Here is a 16,608-nt window from a genome sequence, read left to right as displayed (position 1 = left end):
TGGAGGGTGCTGGGGGATGCTGGAGGGTGCTGGGGGGTGCTGGAGGGTGTTGGAGGGTGCTGGGGGGCGCTGGAGGGTGTTGGAGGGTGCTGGAGGGTGCTGGGGGGTGCTGGAGGGCCGGCAGTGCCCGCAGGTGACGGCACCCACCCCCACCCATAGTGAGGGGCAGACCAGGGCTCGGGTGAGCCGCACTCCAGGCTCCTCCAGCAGTGCCCGGCCCCGGCTCAGCCTCAGCCCTCGCCCTGTTCCAGACCGGCCAGGATCGTGCGGCTGCTGGGGGCCACTCAGCCTCGGGGATCATACAGAACCTTTTTCTATTTCGTCGTGGAGAAACTGCCCTTGACCACTAGCTGTTACAGCCCATCGCCAAGATCATGTGCTGGGAGGGCCACAGCTCAGGCTCCTTCCTTGGGAAAATGTCCAGGCTCCTCCATCAGTGACAAACCACTCAAACAGAATGTGGAGCACCAGGCTGATTTCAGAGAGAAGAACCCGTCAAGATTTGCATGTCTGCGTCCCTTCGCCAATACCACACAGGCTAAGTAGGATTTAGAAACAAAAAGTAACTCTGGATTACTTTTACTGATCTAAAGGTACCCTGGAGAAACCAAATCCCTCTGACCCCGAGCAACACATCTTACAATTCTTACCATAAATTCACCAAGCTATAATATATCCAGTTTATTTCCTCCTACATCTGTCTTCAGAGGGTCACAGGAAGGCAAGAAAAAAGTTCAGAAGGGAGGGAGCGAGGATGATAAAGGCCCAGATCAGCTTCGGTGCATGGAACAATTTAGTCTCCATTCTGGAAAAGAGAAAAATGAAGGAAATGGGGAAAAGGACAATGAAATCATGAGTGGTCTGTTGAGGGAGATTTTGTTCATCTCTGTGGAGCTGATTTTGTTCACTGTCTCCCAATACAAAAGAGGCACAAAATGAGGCTAATGGAAGCCAAGATCAGAGCAAAGGCAGCGGCTGTTCATGTGAGGGGCGGTGGGCTGGGGAGATTCTTGCCATAGAATTAATTCTGTGGGTGCTCGAAATTCACATCAACCAAAGAGGGGCCCGGATCACCCCACAGAAGAGAAATCCTTCGAGGGTTCCTGAATAGAAGAGCCACCTCCAGCTCCTGAAGTCACGTGAGTCACAAGGAGTTGGGTCAGGATGTGTGTTGAGGTGGGACACTGTGAGCGCTTCCCCCGTTCCAGAGGTGGGACACTGTGAGCGCTTCCCCCGTTCCAGAGGTGGGACACTGTGAGCGCTTCCCCCATTCTTCCAGACCTTCCTGTGCCTCCACTCACGGCCACCGTTGGAGCTTGGGCCAGAGGGAGTCTGAGCTGACTCCCAGTGAGATGGTCCTTATGATCTTGCGTGTGTTCCACTTTTAACAATGACATTTCAGCCTTGATTTAGCTGTCATGTCTTTATTTCTCTTTATTTTTGTCTACAGTTGTTTTTTCTCACCTTATTCCCTCTCAGACATTTTCATAAGCAGCAGCAAGCTGAACAGCATCTCTTCTCAAGGAACAAACTCTTACGACCCGCTACCCATTGCTGTTATCCGGTTGCTCTTCCATATGTCTGTCTTCTGGTTTAAATTAATGTCTCTTTAATATAGCAGATCAGAATTCCCACTGAGTTCTAAGGAAATGTCATCTGCACCTTATAGAAAAGCATTTAAGGGAAGGCTTCCTTTCCCCACTGGAAATGCCTTGCTTGCTGTATTTCGGGATATTTGCTTTTTCAGAGTTCATCATCTTACCATCTGACACATGACTCACAGGTATTCCTCCTCTTCTCTGGTTTCTAACGAGGGTCATTTCCAGCTTCTGGCCAAGTATCTTCTAAATCATTGCTAAGACCAAGATCCACAACATGATTTAGGCAGATACTCTCCATGGCTTCTAACACCTCGGCATTTGCAGCAATGCCTGCACTGATACAGGTTCAAATACATTCATTTAGGTTTTGAAAGATTCATCAAATACACGGGCTGATGATGCTGAAAGATGTTCATGCGATCAAAAGGCTGCTATCCATTATATATTTAAAAATTGTGCCTTTGGAGAAGTCCTTGACTGGAAATAAGCTAACAGAGCAGGCAGGTGTGTAACGACACTTCCCACAGAGCACAAGAGCCCTCAATCCCCGAGTGTAAGAAATCAGGAAAGGAAGGCAAGAGACTGCATGGCTGAGGAAAACTACAGGGCAAGCTAAAGGGCAAGAAGGAGATGCACAGGCAGTGGAAGTAGGGACAGGTGTCCTGGGAAGAGTATAGGGACGCTGCCCGGTTGTGTAGGGGGGGGGTCAGGAAGGCCAAGGCACTGCTGGAGCTGGGGGCTTGGTCAACAGCAGCTGAACACGAGCCAGCAGTGTGCCCAGGGGCCAAGGAGGGCAACGGCATCCTGGCTGGTGTCAGCACTGGCGTGGCCAGCAGGGACAGGGAAGGGATCTGAGCCCTGGGCTGGGCACTGGGGAGGCCGCCCCTCGATTCCTGGGTTCAATTCTGGGCCCCTCACCCCAAAAAGGCCATTGAATGACTCGAGCGTGGCCAGAGAAGGGCAACGGAGCTGGGGCAGGGTCTGGAGCACAGGTCTGCTGGGGAGCGGCTGGGGGAACTGGGGGGGTTCAGTCTGGAGAAGAGGAGGCTGAGGGGAGACCTCCTGGCCCTCTGCAACTCCCTGCCAGGAGGGGGCAGAGAGGGGGGATGAGTCTCTTGAACAAGTGATGGGAAGGGAGGAAACGGCCTCAGGTTGAGCCAGGAGAGGCTCAGGTTGGATATTAGGAAGAATTTCTTCCCTGAAAGGGTTGTCAAGCCCTGGAACAGGCTGCCCAGGGCAGTGGTGGAGTCACCGTCCCTGCAGGGGTTTACAAGATGTAGACATGGCCCTTGGGGACATGGTTTAGTGGTGGCCTTGGCAGTGTGATGTTCCTGGTTGGACTCGATGATCTTAAGGGTCTTTTCCATCCTGAATGACTCGGTGATTCTATGATTCCTTGATTCTGCTCAACATCTTTTTTGCCTCAGTCTTCACCGGCAGTCTCTCTTCCCACACCTCTTGAGTGGACGGACCTCAAGGCAAGGCCTGGGGGAGCAAAGTCACTCCCACTGTACGAAAAGATCAGGTTCAAGACACCCTGAGGAACCTGAACATAAGTAAGCCTGTGGGACCTGGCAAGTGTATCCCGGAGTCCTGATGTAGTCTCCAAGCCAATCTCCATGATATTTCAAATGTCATGGCAGTCAGGTGAAGTCTCAGGTGACTGAAAAAAGGGAAACATTGCACACATTTTAAAAAAGGGTAGAAAGGAGGACCCTGGGAACTGCCACCCTGCCAGCCCCTGTGCATGGGAAGCCCATGGAACAGATCTTCCTAGGAGCTGTGCTAAGGCACATGGAGGACAGGGAGGTGATTTGAGACAGCCTGCGTAGCTTCACCAAGGGCAAGTCCTGCCTGGCCAACCTAGTGGCTTTCTGTGATGATATGGCTGACATTCCTGAGGGACGATGCTCTCCAGAGGGACCTGGACAAGCTCCAGAAGTGGGCTCATGTGAACTTCATGATTTTCAACAAGGCCAACTGCAAGGTCCTGCACCTAGGTCAGGTCAAGGCCAGGTATCAGCACAGGCTGGGGGATGAAGGGATTGGGAGCAGCCCCGAGGAGAAGGACTTGGCGTACTGGTGGATGAAAAGCTGGGCATGAGCTGGCAATGTGTGCTCACAGCCCAGAAAGGCCCCGTGTGCTGGGCTGCACCCAGAGCAGGGTGGGCACAGGGCCAGGGGGGGATTCTCCCCCTCTGCTCCGCTCTGGGAGACCCCACCTGGAACATTTATCCAGCTCTGGAGTCCTCAGCACAGGAAAGACACGGACCTGCTTGAGCGGGTCCAGAGGAAGCTTCAAAAATGATGAGAGGCTTGGAACACCTCTGCGGTGAGGGCAGGCTGAGAGAGCTGGGGCTGTTCAGCCTGGAGAAGAGAAGGTTCCAGGAGGACCTTATACTGGCCTTTCAGTACTTAGAGGGGGCTTGTAAGAAAGATGGAGACAGCCTTCAGCAGGGCCTGTAGTCACAGGACAAGGGGTGATGGTTTTAAACTGAAGGAGAGCAGATGCGGACTAGATATAAGGAAGAAGTTTTTTATGCTGAGGGTGGTGAAACACTGGCACAGGTTGTCCAGAGGGGCTGTAGATGCCCCATCCCAGGAAACATTCAAGGTCAGGCTGGACAGAGCTCTGAGCAACCTGACTGAGTTGAAGTGGTCCCTGCTTGCTGCAGGGGGGGTTGGACTTCCAACCCAAACCATTCTATGCCTCTAACATTACCCTCACCTTGGAGAAAGGCAAGGCAGAGCTCAGAGAACCATCAGCTCGTCAGGGTCATCCCTGTACACAGAAAACTCACGGACCACATTCTCTCAGAATCCAGTTCTGAACACATGGAGAACAAGGGGGCAATCAGGAACAGTCAGCACAGAATTAGCAACCACAGATTGTACCTGACCAGCCTGATTAACTTCGACAGAATGACCGACTATATGGATGAAGGGAAAGCAGTGGGTGCAAAGTGCCTTGACAGCCTTGGCAGTGGGTCCCACAGAATTCTCACTGATAACCTGAGGAAGTACGAGCTGAACGAATGGGCCATCAGGTGGGCTGAAAAGTGGCTACACCTCTGGGCTTAAAGGGTGGTGCTCAGGGACTCAGCCTGGGCTGTGCCTGGCAGCCAAGGGCAGACACCAAGCACTGATCTGGAGCCAGTTTGGCTCAGTACCTCACTAATGTTCTCTTACGTTGCGCAGTACTTCGTTAATGTTCTGTTACATTGCTCAGTACCTCACTAATGTTCACACCCAGAGTGCAAGTTTGCAGATGACACCGGGAGGGGTGGCTGATACGCTGCATGGCAGGACTTTGGTCAGAGCGAGGTCTAGAGACTCAGAGAATTGGATTAGCAGAAACCTGACGAAGATCACTAAGGAGAAAGAAGTACAAAGTTCTGCACCTGAGGGAAAACGACCCCTAAGTGGCACAGGGGGGGAAGCAGGTGGCTGAGCTGCAGCCCTGCTCAGTGTGGAGGTGGGGGACGCTGAACGGAGGGTCAGTAACGTGGTGGCACCGCAAACCCGGGAAACACCTCACTGCACCGCCTCAGGAGATGGGGGGAGCGGCAGATCAGTCATTAGCCCCCTCGGCCTGGGAAGCGGTGAAGCCACACCTGGAACCCTGTGGACATCTGTGGCTCCCCCTGTTCACGAGGGATGTGGAAAACCTGCAGGAGACAGACAGGGGCCTGGCACGGGCGATGGACCGATGGGCAGAGGCTGAAGGAGCTGGGCCAGCTCAGTCTGGCCATGAGCGGGCTGAGGGGCTGGTAACAGCATCCTGAAAAGGTGATGGCACCAAATGCTTCCTCGTAGCAGCAGACAATAGAACAATAACAGCGGACACAATTACAGCTTGGGAGATCCACAGTGAGCATTAGGGAAAGGTTTTTCACCAGGAGAGTAGTGTAGCCCTGGAAAAATCTACTCACAGAGGCTGTGAGTCTCAGCCCCTTGCAAGTTTTCAAGGCTGATCTGACCCAGCACTGCTGGCAGTCTGTCTTCGAATGAGAGGCTGGACTACGCATCTCTGGACACCCCTTTTAACCACGAAGGGCCGCCTACTATCAGTCTATAGAATTAATTCCAGTTCTCTTAGGCTACTCCTTAGTAAGGGCTTTTTGCTTTTATGATGTTCTGGTCACCCTCTCTACTCACAATGCCTCTGTACACTGTGCCACTGACCAACCCTATCAGTATACTTTTATTTTTCTGAGATTTTTACTGAACAAAATTAAATAGATGAGCTCCAAAACCGATCCTTGAACAGACTGCGCATAAAACTTCTGATTTACCAGTAATCATTTTTTTTGCCAGTCTCCCACACCTTACAGTTTTCATATTAATTTCTTCTTCTCCATTTGAATAAATAACTTTTTATGTGTTATTGCAGCACTGCATTTCAGATAGTCCCATCAACCTTTTCCTGGCCCCCAAAAAATGACTTATAAAGTTGTCTAGTGTGCTAGTCCAGCACCATTTGGCAAACTTGCTTCGTTTGATCACATTTGCCATTTGCTGTCCTATTTTCAAATTATCATCTCCCTTCATAATCTGCTTTGAATCCTTCATACTGCTGCAAGCAATCTGCCTTTTCCTAGGTCCATCACTTCAGCCCTCCCTTCTTTTAGTATCATCTGCGATGTTTGGCATTGTTCAGCCCCGTGGCACTACCACGGATCATTGAACAACCCTCCTCTCAGACTCGCAACTCACACACAAGGGCTGCCTCTACTTAGAGATGGGAATTAGTGGATTCCTTTTGATTTCCTAGTAAATTCTAATTTACTGTGTACTCCTGGAGCCTCTTGGAAGGGAGTAGAGAACAGATCCACATCATGTGCTTGGGCATTCAGAGAGATCCTGGACAGTCTTTCTGGCATGCAAGTATCTTTGGAGCTGTATGGGGACTGGCAGAAAAATATAAGTCAAGCTATGCCTTGTAAGAGCAGCTGAGACACAGAAACGAGCAGAAATATGCTATTCAGCTCTTCAGGGCAGAGGGTTACTGGTAGTAGTAAAGACTGGGACAGGACTGCAAGGCTCCCAGCTGTGTCATGCCCTTCGATAGAATTATTAATTATACAGAGACCAGAGCATGAGAAGGCAGCAAAACTTGAAGACGACTGAGTTCTTTGGATTAACCAGTGCTCTGGTGAACTCCAGAAATTGAAATGACGTAGGAGCTGGAGAAACATGGCAAGCTGGAGTCAGCAGTGCCCCAAGCACAGCTGGAAGGGCCCCCACACCTCTGCGTGCTCTGGCCTTCCCTGCATCGGCAGCAAACGCTGCGATGCCGTGGGGTGCTGGGCCCTCCCTCCTGCTCTCTCCTCACACCACCACGACCCTGACCCTGGAGGTGTGCATGTCCCCTCCCAGACTGGACTGAGCACATTCCCACCCTCACCCACAGCAGGTGGGAAGTGGCAGTTTAGGACCTTCCTGCTGGGTAGCATCTTGCTCCCGAACCGAACAGCAGCGATCTGGCAGGTAGCCCTGCAGGACCGCTCGGAGGTTCCACTCCTGCAGGCTGGACTCCAGTTCAAAAGTCCCAAACAGGAAATCCTTCTCGGATGTGCTTAGGCTCCGATTCCCGGATGTTCACAGCAAGCAGAGGCTTCCTGCATCCAGAACGGAGGTTAAAAATAAAAGAAGGCAGGCACCTGCTAGGGACATACACAGCTGGGGCCAGGGGGAGGCAGGGGAGGGAGAGGACAGCTCTCCCTAAGACAGGAGTAAGTTTTTTCAGGTGAGATCCCAAGTTTGCCTCTGCCATTTGGAATGCCCTTGAAATGCATGAAGTACAGAAAAAGAGTTGCAAGATCATTTCGCCTAGCAAACAGAGCTGGTACTTCAGCTTTGTAGCTCTTTATTCACAGCCTGGTCAGAAGGAAATGCTGCCTGTGCATTGCTAGCGGATGAAACCTGACTGGAGAGCTCTGGACCTTACAGTGAAGAGTTCTTCTGCATCTCCTGCTTGTCTAGATGGACACAAAGCTCCTGTCACATAAGGGTCTTGCAACAGGCATATTTCTGTGCCACAGGATTTGTTCATGAGCAGCCTGAAGCCCTGGATGTAAAGCCTTCTCCCTGGGCTGCAGGTGATGGATGGTTTTAGGGTGGAGCAGGTGGAGTTCATGGCTTGTTTTTACAAGAATGTTTACAGTCTTGGAAATGTGGTGAAGCTCTGGCAGTGTTGGAAGCAGCTGCACTGAGTCTTAACATCACACTTAGGCTACATCATGCTTGAAGTAAGGATGCCCAGCCATCACACCCCTTTGCTTCCCATCTCCCTCATGGCAGCGTGGTAAGGACTCCCCCAGTCCGTGTTCCAGGGCTCTACCCAGCGCAGCCCTAAATGCTCTGAACGCTGGAGTGTCAACCTTCCCTCCTTTTTTAGAGAAATTCTCTAGCACGGCAAAATCTGTGAAACTGTTGGGCTTAAAACGTTGCTCCTTGCTACCTTCTTGACTTTAACTTACATTAAACCACACACCTGGCAGGCTGGGAGTCCCACTGCTCATCTTTTCATCTGTCTCAGCCCTGGACTTGCTCTTAATTTTGCCAGTTCCTTGCATTCCCAACTAGCAGCTCTCTTGTAATTCGGCTTGGGACTTCTCAAACCACTCACTCGGTATTATTTTAAGTTACAGCAGCATCTAAAGGTTAAGATTTCAAGTGCAGCAATAAGACAATTCATGCCCAAAAGACAAAATAATCAAAAGTGAAGGCAAGTAGGTAGATACAACAAAGAGCACGGAAGGACAAGGCTACAAGCGAGAGAGCAGTTACATTCTTTGCAGGTACTTTCTAAACAGTACAGCACGGGCAGGTGTTAAACACCAGAAAACCGAGGGCTGTCAGGTGCTTCATCCCCATACTCAGAGGGTTCCGTTGGTCCCAGACGCCCCTGTCATGCCCAGCAGATGTGCACTAACTAGTTCTTGAAGTCCTCCCATAATGACGACTTTGTAAACCTGCCAGTCAATCTGTTCACTCCTAAATTTTCTTTGCTATTACTTGAACCCACTGTTTCTTGTACTATCTGTCATGAACACTGGCAATAGATTGTTGCCTTTGCAACCATCTTTTACAAAGCAAGGTGGTTATCGTGTTTTCTCACTCTGCTTTAAAAGCTCTAAACTGCCCCAGGGCACTTAATCTGTCCATACTGTATTTTCTCAACCTCTAATCATCTCCTCTGGACTTTCTCAGATTTGTCTGCATTCTCTGAAGTGCGCTGGCTAAGACTGGACACAGTACCATGGCTAAGGTGCTTATCACAGCAAAGCAGAGCCAGGACTCAGGGGGCTGGAGCCCCCCCTGTGAGGACAGGCTGGGAGAGTTGAGGGGTTCAGATGGGGGAGAGAAGCTCCGGGGAGACCTTAGAGTGGCACCCCAGGGCTGAAAGGGGCTGCGGGAAAGGGTGGCGGGGACTCGTCATCAGGGGGAGGGATAGGATGAGGGGGAACGGGGTTAAACTGTCAGAGGGGAGATTTAGATGAGATCTGAGGCAGAAATTCTCCCCTGTGAGGGGGGTGAGGCCCTGGCACAGGTTGCCCAGAGAAGCTGTGGCTGCCCCCTCCCTGGAAGGGTTCAAGGCCAGGCTGGATGGGGCTCTGGGCACCCTGGGTTGGTGGAAAGTGGCCCTGGCCAGGGCAGGGGGTGGCACTGGAGGGGCTTTGAGGTCCCTTCCTACCCTTGTATGATGATTCTATGATTCTAAATGTTACTTCATGCATCCTGCAAGTCATATTCCTGTTTATACCATGTCACATGGCGTTATTTTAGTTTTGCAGCAGCAGGCCCTCTGCTCATTCATACTCAACCTACAGGTCACTATAAACTAAACACAGAGAACCACTGTATAGACTGTTGTGGCTCAGTCTCTATCTGTACAGCTTACTATTCCTACCAAGCAGATAATCTTTCTACCAAGGAATAATAATAATTTTAATATTTTTATCAATGTTGTTTAGTATCTTGAGTAATAATCTGAAGGAAGTATGGACTGACTAAACAGAATTGCACAGAATAGGGAAATTACATTCCTGCAACTTTAGTGATGCAAATTCAATATTCGTGATGTATGTTCAATTTTATAAAGCCTGTAGAAAACTCAGTGGTCAGAGAAAAGTCGTAAGGATGCGTCAAGACCCATAGAACAAGTTTCCACATGGAGAGCTTCAGAAAGATTAAAAAACCAAGTGATTGCTAAGGATCTGTAGGAAAGAAAAAATTTAATTGTGTAGAATGTTTCAATCTAGCAAATGAAGGCAGAACTGGAGCAATGGGGTGGAACTGCAGTTATACAGTAAAGAGCAACAGTCCAATGGGAAGAGGAATTAATCATTAGGACAAGTAAGAAAGAGGCATAAGCCAGTCCTAGCAGTCGGGGTGATCCATCTTGGGCTGGACAGGGCGCTGGGCCGTCTTGTCCAGACCGTGCTTCTGGCCAGAGATGTTGGCCCAGCTCACCCTGAGGTCCCTTCCCACCCGGTGTTCTATGACTCTAGGATGTTTCTCAAGATTCGTGCCAGCTCACCACAATTACAGGGTTTGAAAGAGGAGCCTCTCCCCGAGGATGTGAGCTCTGCCATTCCCAGCAGTCGCTGGCACTGTCACCCAGTCCTAGTGTCTGACCTGCCCTCTCAATCTGGGTGCTGCTCGCCCCGTTAAACTCTTCCTGAAGAGATGTCTGAACTGTGTCAAACCAAGGAATGATTTTTATGATGAGAAAAGGGAATGAGAGTGATGAGAAGGAAACCATGTAATACATTTTAGTCTGTGAGCCAAGAGAAAACTGAAATCAACATTTCCAGAAAGGGGAGTTGACGGAGCTGAGCTCTGTGCTACTGACTGCTCTACTTCCTGCCCTGGCTTCTTCCATCCTCCTCTCCTGGAATCTCTTCATCCACATTTCTGCAGCAGGGTGACCTCATTTGGCAGCGGCCTCTGCAAGCATACGCTGACTAAAGCTCACCACTCTCATAGGTGCCTCTTAGAAAGCTGCTCGCTAAGGCCTGGACTTCCTCCCTGGTAGCAAACAAGTCTCCTTCTGTTCCCCTGAAAATCAGCTGGGAGGAAGCGAGATGGGGAGGTGGTTTCCGAAGTACTGTGGATTGTGATTACAGACACAGTCTCAGCATCCATGGGTGGGGGTGGGGAGCACAGGACCTGTGCGGGGAATCCAGATTATTTTTGTGTGAGGTGAACACGTGCCTCAGATCCACAGTGTTCACAAACAGATAAAAGCCTGAGGGCAAAGGGCCTGCTGGTGTTTTGTAAAAGGAAGAAAACAATCCGAGGAATATCCCTTCCCAAAGAACATGTCTTTTGCTTTGGAGGAGCTTTCTATATATAGTGAGGTGATTATTTCAGAATGGAAAATGTTTGTTCAGGAAGGAAAGGCTCTGAGATCAGCAGAGTTGAGTCTCACCCACATGCTGCCGAGTCCGTGGGACTCTTCTCCCTAGCAGCAGGGAACAGGGAGGGGTCCGCAGGGGCCACGGGACTGTCCAGGGGTCCCCCAACTGTACCTGAGCGCTCCCGGCGCAAGAGCTTGGGGTCAGGCTCCGGTCTGCCACAGAGGGGCACGTTTTGGGGGAAGATCTGACGACTCCTGCAGGAAAAAGAAAAACGCAGATGGTCTGACCTTCTTTTAGCCTTTGACAGTCAGGTGCATCATCCACAACCGGTGCACGGTGGCGCACAACCAGGTACCCCCAAGCACCCCGCCCTGTGAGCCTGCGGGCGAACGGCGGAGTGTGCGCAGAGCGCGGGGGGCGATCCGGGGTGATGCCGCCCCATCTAGCGGGGGTTTGTGTACCGCACAGCCCTGTGACTGGTCCGTGGTGCTGGAGCTTGGCTTACGGCGCCCAGACACAGGCCAGGTCCTGCCCTAGACTTGAAATTAGTGAGAAAACTGAAAAAATCATCAACTTGCAGGTCAGGCTGCTGTGATGCACAAAACTTGACAAAGCCGTTACCATGACGTAACATCAAACGCTCTAATCCAAGACACGATCCAAAACCATCCCATATGTTAAAAATGCAGATAGAAGTCTGCTGCACACTTGACAAAGTGACGCAGACTGCAGGTGAAATCACTGCTGTGTAGCTCCTTCAGCAGCTGATCCAGGCTGCAACCAACCACTGAGCCGACTCTGCCTTCCATAACCCTTGAGGGCCGCAGTAACTGACCTGGCAGAAGGAAGAGAGTCTGGTTTATGAGTCACCTTAATGATTCTTAAATATCGAAAAATAACTCAGGCCACTGCAAGGCACTGTGGGCTGGAAGAAGGGACAGGTAGCCCAGAAGGAATATAGAAATGTTATCCGGGGTAGGGAGAGCCAAAGGCCATCCAGAGCCAATGGCAGGAGATGTGAAGTGCAACAGGAGAGGCTTCTGCAGGTGTATCAGCAGCAACGGGGAGAGCAAGGAAACGTGAGTCCACTGCTAGATGGGGCGAGCACTCTGGTGACCACGGACACGGAAAAGCAGCCTCCAGGAAAACCAGGCTCCTAAGAACAAAGAAAAACTCGGGAGTAAGGGAGACCTACCCACAGTGGGGGAGGGTAAGGACCACTTTTAGCAGATGAAGGTCCCCTTCCCTGGGACCTGAACGAATTCACCCACAAGTGGGGGGGGAGCTGTGTGACATCACCATGAGGCCACTCTGGATTATCTGTCCCAGCATGTGCAGGGTGGCTGCAAGGACGGAGGTGCCTTTTTCCCAAGGAGTCACGTGGAAAAGACAAGGGGTGATGGGTCCAGGTTACTCCTGGAGAGATTCTGATCAGACACGAGAGGAAGGTGTTTCACACCGCGAACAATCAGCCACTGGAATGCTCTCCCCAGGGCAGTGGCAGATCCCCCGGCACTGGGCACTGTTACGCTTCAGCTGGACAGGGGCTGGGCCAGCTTGGCTAGACCGGGCTTTGGCCAAGAAGGGCTGGACCAGATGGTCCTCGAGGTCCCTTCCCAGCGGGGAGTCTATGGTTCTGTGATCTTTGAAAGATCATGGGGACTAGGGGAGGTTCCTGAGGATTGCGAGAAAGCAAATATCACTGCTACCTTCAGGAAGAAAGATCCAGGGAACTACAGGCCAGTCAGCTCGTAACCCTTCATCTCTGCTGCCCCCTCCTCCTCACACTGCTCCCCTGCTCCAGCGCGGGGTCCCTCCCCGGGGCTGCACTTCTTCCAGAACTGCTCCAGCACAGGGCCCTTTCCACAGGGTACAGTCTTTCAGCAAAAGGCTGCTCCAGAGGGGGTCCCCTGTGTGCCACCGTTCCTGCCCCAAAACCTGCTCCTGCTGGGGCTCCTCTGCAGGGGCTGCTGCTTCCCTCCAGGCACATCCCCTGCTCTGGTGTGGGGTCCTCCACGGGCTGCAGGTGGAGATCCGCTCCAGCGTGGACCTCCACGGGCGGCAGGTGGAGATCCGCTCCAACGTGGACCTCCACGGGCTGCAGGTGGAGATCCGCTCCAACGTGGACCTCCACGGGCTGCAGGTGGAGATCCGCTCCAGCGTGGACCTCCACGGGCTGCAGGTGGAGATCCGCTCCAACGTGGACCTCCACGGGCTGCTGGTGGAGATGTGCTCCAACGTGGACCTCCACGGGCTGCAGGGCACGGCCTGCCTCACCATGATCTTCAGGGGCTGTGGGGGATTCTCAGCTCCGGCCCCTGGAACACCTCCTCCCTCCTTCCTCTCTCACCCGGGTGTCTGCAGGGCTGCTTCTCTCCCATTTTTCCGACTCCTCTCTCCCACAGCTGTTGCCCAGCATTTTTTATCCTTCCTTAAATACATTATCGGAGAGGTGCCACTAGCATTGCTGCTAGGTTAATTCTGGAGCTGGCTGGAACCAGCTATGTCTGACCCTGGCAACCCTGCCCTCTCCTCACAGAGGCCACCCCGCAGCTCCACGGCTGCCAGCGCCCGGGCACATAAACCCAGCACACGGTGGTGGCTGTACTCTTTGACACACATGTATATATTTTAACACTTCCTACAATGAATAATGTAAATCTAAAAAGAATGTTTAAAGATGTGTTATGCTGTCTGAAGAGAAGTTGGTAATGTCAAGACAGAAATATTTCCTCAAAAAAAACTGCGAGTGGAAAAAAAAATAAATACTGAAAATCATTATGGACTTTAGAGGTGAGAGCCACCCCACCATCCTTTAAAAATGCTGTTGATACTTTTTGCAGTGAGTGGAAGGGGGAGACTGAGGATATCACTGCTGTAGAATATTATTTCTAGAGGATAAACAGTACAATTATTCAGAGCTGATGCAGTACTTGGGATTGTGGAATATGTATTTGCCAACCATAATGTAGGGCTACAGAGTTTCTAGGACTTCACCACGTTGTAAATGTGACACCACAGACGAGCTACAGCGTGTAGTGGAGATGGGAGGAGGTAGGATTTTTCCACCCCTCCTTCAACTTGTATTTCTTGCAACTATTACTCAGCAGTCTAAGAGAAGCTCTTGGTTTATGTTTATGTGGTTGGCTATTCGGTCAGCCTTCTTTTTGCTTTACCGTGGTAACTAAATATTGAGAACAAAACTGATTCAACTGATAGGACCCATCACCAAACCCCGACAATGCAAGGAGGCTCAGAGGAGATGGCCAAGGCATGTGATCCTGAAGCTCAGGGAAGAATACAGGGAGTGACAACTCCTATTGCAGAGCGACCTGAACTTGAACAGCAAGCGGACTGGAGGGTGGCCTTTCTCTGAGGTGAAGGCTCTCACCTGAGTAATTCACACAAATCCTGTGTGAATGGCTTTCTGTGAGTTAACCAGATAGGTGTGAATGCCTTCCTGAGCTAGGGGACAGCAAGTGCTGAGGATAGACATGGCCCAGCCCAACAGAGTGTAACTGAGTGACCAGCAACATGAACTTCGAAGAAAGCAGGGGGCTTGAGTTGGATTTAACCCAGATATCCCTTCCCCAGAGACTGGTAATGCGAACACGATTTGTCCCGAGATTCAGGCGTACGCTGCAGATGCTGTAGCATGTTTGTGTTGGGATTCCAGCACCCGGCCGCATCAGGCTGCTCAGCCAAACCCCATGTAATGCCAACTATCTTCAAATAAGTAAATCTGCTGCCAAACATCAAACCCTCCTCCTGTGGAATTTCTAAAGGAACCTGGTCAGAGTGCTGCACCCTCACAAGTGATCAAACAAAATAGAAACGTTTTTCCTGAAGTGATGGCCCGATACAGAGTAGGGGATGGAGACACTGCATTGCTCTGAGACCCCAAAGATCCGCAGCCCTGGCGCTTCACCCCGCAGCAGTGCAAGCTGGCAAGACTGTGCATGAAGCGCTCTCTCAGAAACCACAGCTGAGCTGTCTGCTTGGGACAGGGTCATCCACATAAACCCCATCACCCCAACCACCTGTACAACGTGTTTGTGGTTACCAGCTCCCTCTTCATCTCACACACTCGTCCTACAGCCAGTGCTCAGTATCATCCTTTCGCTGCCTAAGGCACCAGACCTCCCTATACAAATAGCTACCTGAAAAAGGTAATAGAATCTCCAGAAATGGGAAAGGGGCTGCTTTCTACACCCGAGGAGCATGATGTCAGAACCGCAGGTCCTAGCAGTAATAGGGATATGGAAATGCTCAGTTCTCAGATTAGAATTTAAATTTGGTTCTTACATTGCCTCTGCATCCCAGAATGGAAAGAACGGGCATACACAACTGCAGCAATTAATAACGGAAGCAATTTTTAAACAATTCTACCATATTAGAGGTGAAATATTAGGTAAATATCTAATGCAGTGCCTCTATTTAGGAAGAGATTTCTTTAAAAGTATTTTGAACAACTTTAGGTCTGTTGGTTTGATTGTAACAGAATGCAAAACTGTCCGGGGGGGGGATCTTATAAAACAGACCAACTCAGCTCAAAAGCAGGATACAGACTTTTAACAGCGCAAGTAATTAACAACATGAACAACTTCACTAATGATGTTGTGTATTTCTGGTCATTGGTAGTTCCTGAATCAACATGTGTTTGTGTGTGGTTTCGCTTTGTTTTGGTTTGTTTTGCCAAATGTATGTTAGTAAGTCAAGGAAAAGATAATTCAGGGAAGTTCTATGGCATGTGTTTTACAAGATGACAGACTGATTCGCAGTGCTCTTTTTGTGGTTTTATGATTTATGAATGCTAGTAACTGTATCCCAGATTAATTTGAATCCTACTGTTGTGAAGGTGAAACCCACGGTCACACATGACATGGGACTGTAGGTTTTATAATTGCAAGACATAATTAAAACAAAATGGTCAACAAAATTCAAGGATTGGAGGTTTTCAAGGACAAGAATATTCAGTGTTACATTACTGTGGATTGCCAAAAAAGAAAAGGCTTTAATTATGGGAACATGCCTGCTTTTGGCATAAGTCAAATCTGTATCCTGCAAATAGAAGAGGAGGGAATTGGAAAGAGGAAACGGATAATTTCTAAGTGACATCATTTCTAGGTCATGTAAAACTGAAGCCAAGGGAAGAAGAAAGAACAAAACCCTGATAGCACTAAAGATAATAAAAATGGTACGCTTTTGTTTTTGAAGTAAAGTAATAACAAAAGAAATCCAGCACAGGGCAGTCTGTTACATGGAGACAGGAAAACTGTTAATGATGACAATTAGGAATAGTTGGTCAAAATTCTCGTATGTGTGAGATACAAGATGAAAACATTAGAAGATAATAAACAGTAGTCTAGCAATAATAATTTTTTTTTATATCAACAGGTCAAACTGCTTTACACCTCTGAGTCTGAAGAAGCTCACCAAGGAGATCTCTGGCTGACTGATCACAAGCATGGGACAAGATGACTTCCAAAGGACCCCTCCGGCCTCAACCATTCTTTGATTCTGTGGTTATCACAGAAAGGTTTGGGCTGAAAGGGATCTTTAATGATCATCCAGCGCCACCCCCTGCCCTGGGCAGGGTCACCTGCCACCAGCCCAGGCTGCCCAAAGCCCCGTCCAAC

General features: G+C 50.2%; 1 protein-coding gene across 1 annotated transcript in view; it reads right to left on the bottom strand.

Moving 5' to 3' along the window:
- DCHS1 (dachsous cadherin-related 1) overlaps positions 1-2,443 on the bottom strand; it is a 142,731-nt gene extending 140,288 nt beyond the window's left edge. The window contains exon 1 of the mRNA XM_026841283.1: positions 651-2,443. The gene's annotated coding sequence lies outside the window, so the exon portion shown is untranslated. The remainder of the gene's footprint in view (positions 1-650) is intronic.
- Between the last annotated feature and the right edge of the window lie 14,165 nt (positions 2,444-16,608).

This window comes from Athene cunicularia (assembly GCF_003259725.1).
Source record: "Athene cunicularia isolate RWA chromosome 1 unlocalized genomic scaffold, athCun1 chr1_part4, whole genome shotgun sequence".
Taxonomy (NCBI): Eukaryota; Metazoa; Chordata; class Aves; order Strigiformes; family Strigidae; genus Athene; species Athene cunicularia.
The sequence above is the reverse complement of the archived record's forward strand: the minus strand, read 5'-3'. Positions and strand labels throughout refer to the sequence as shown.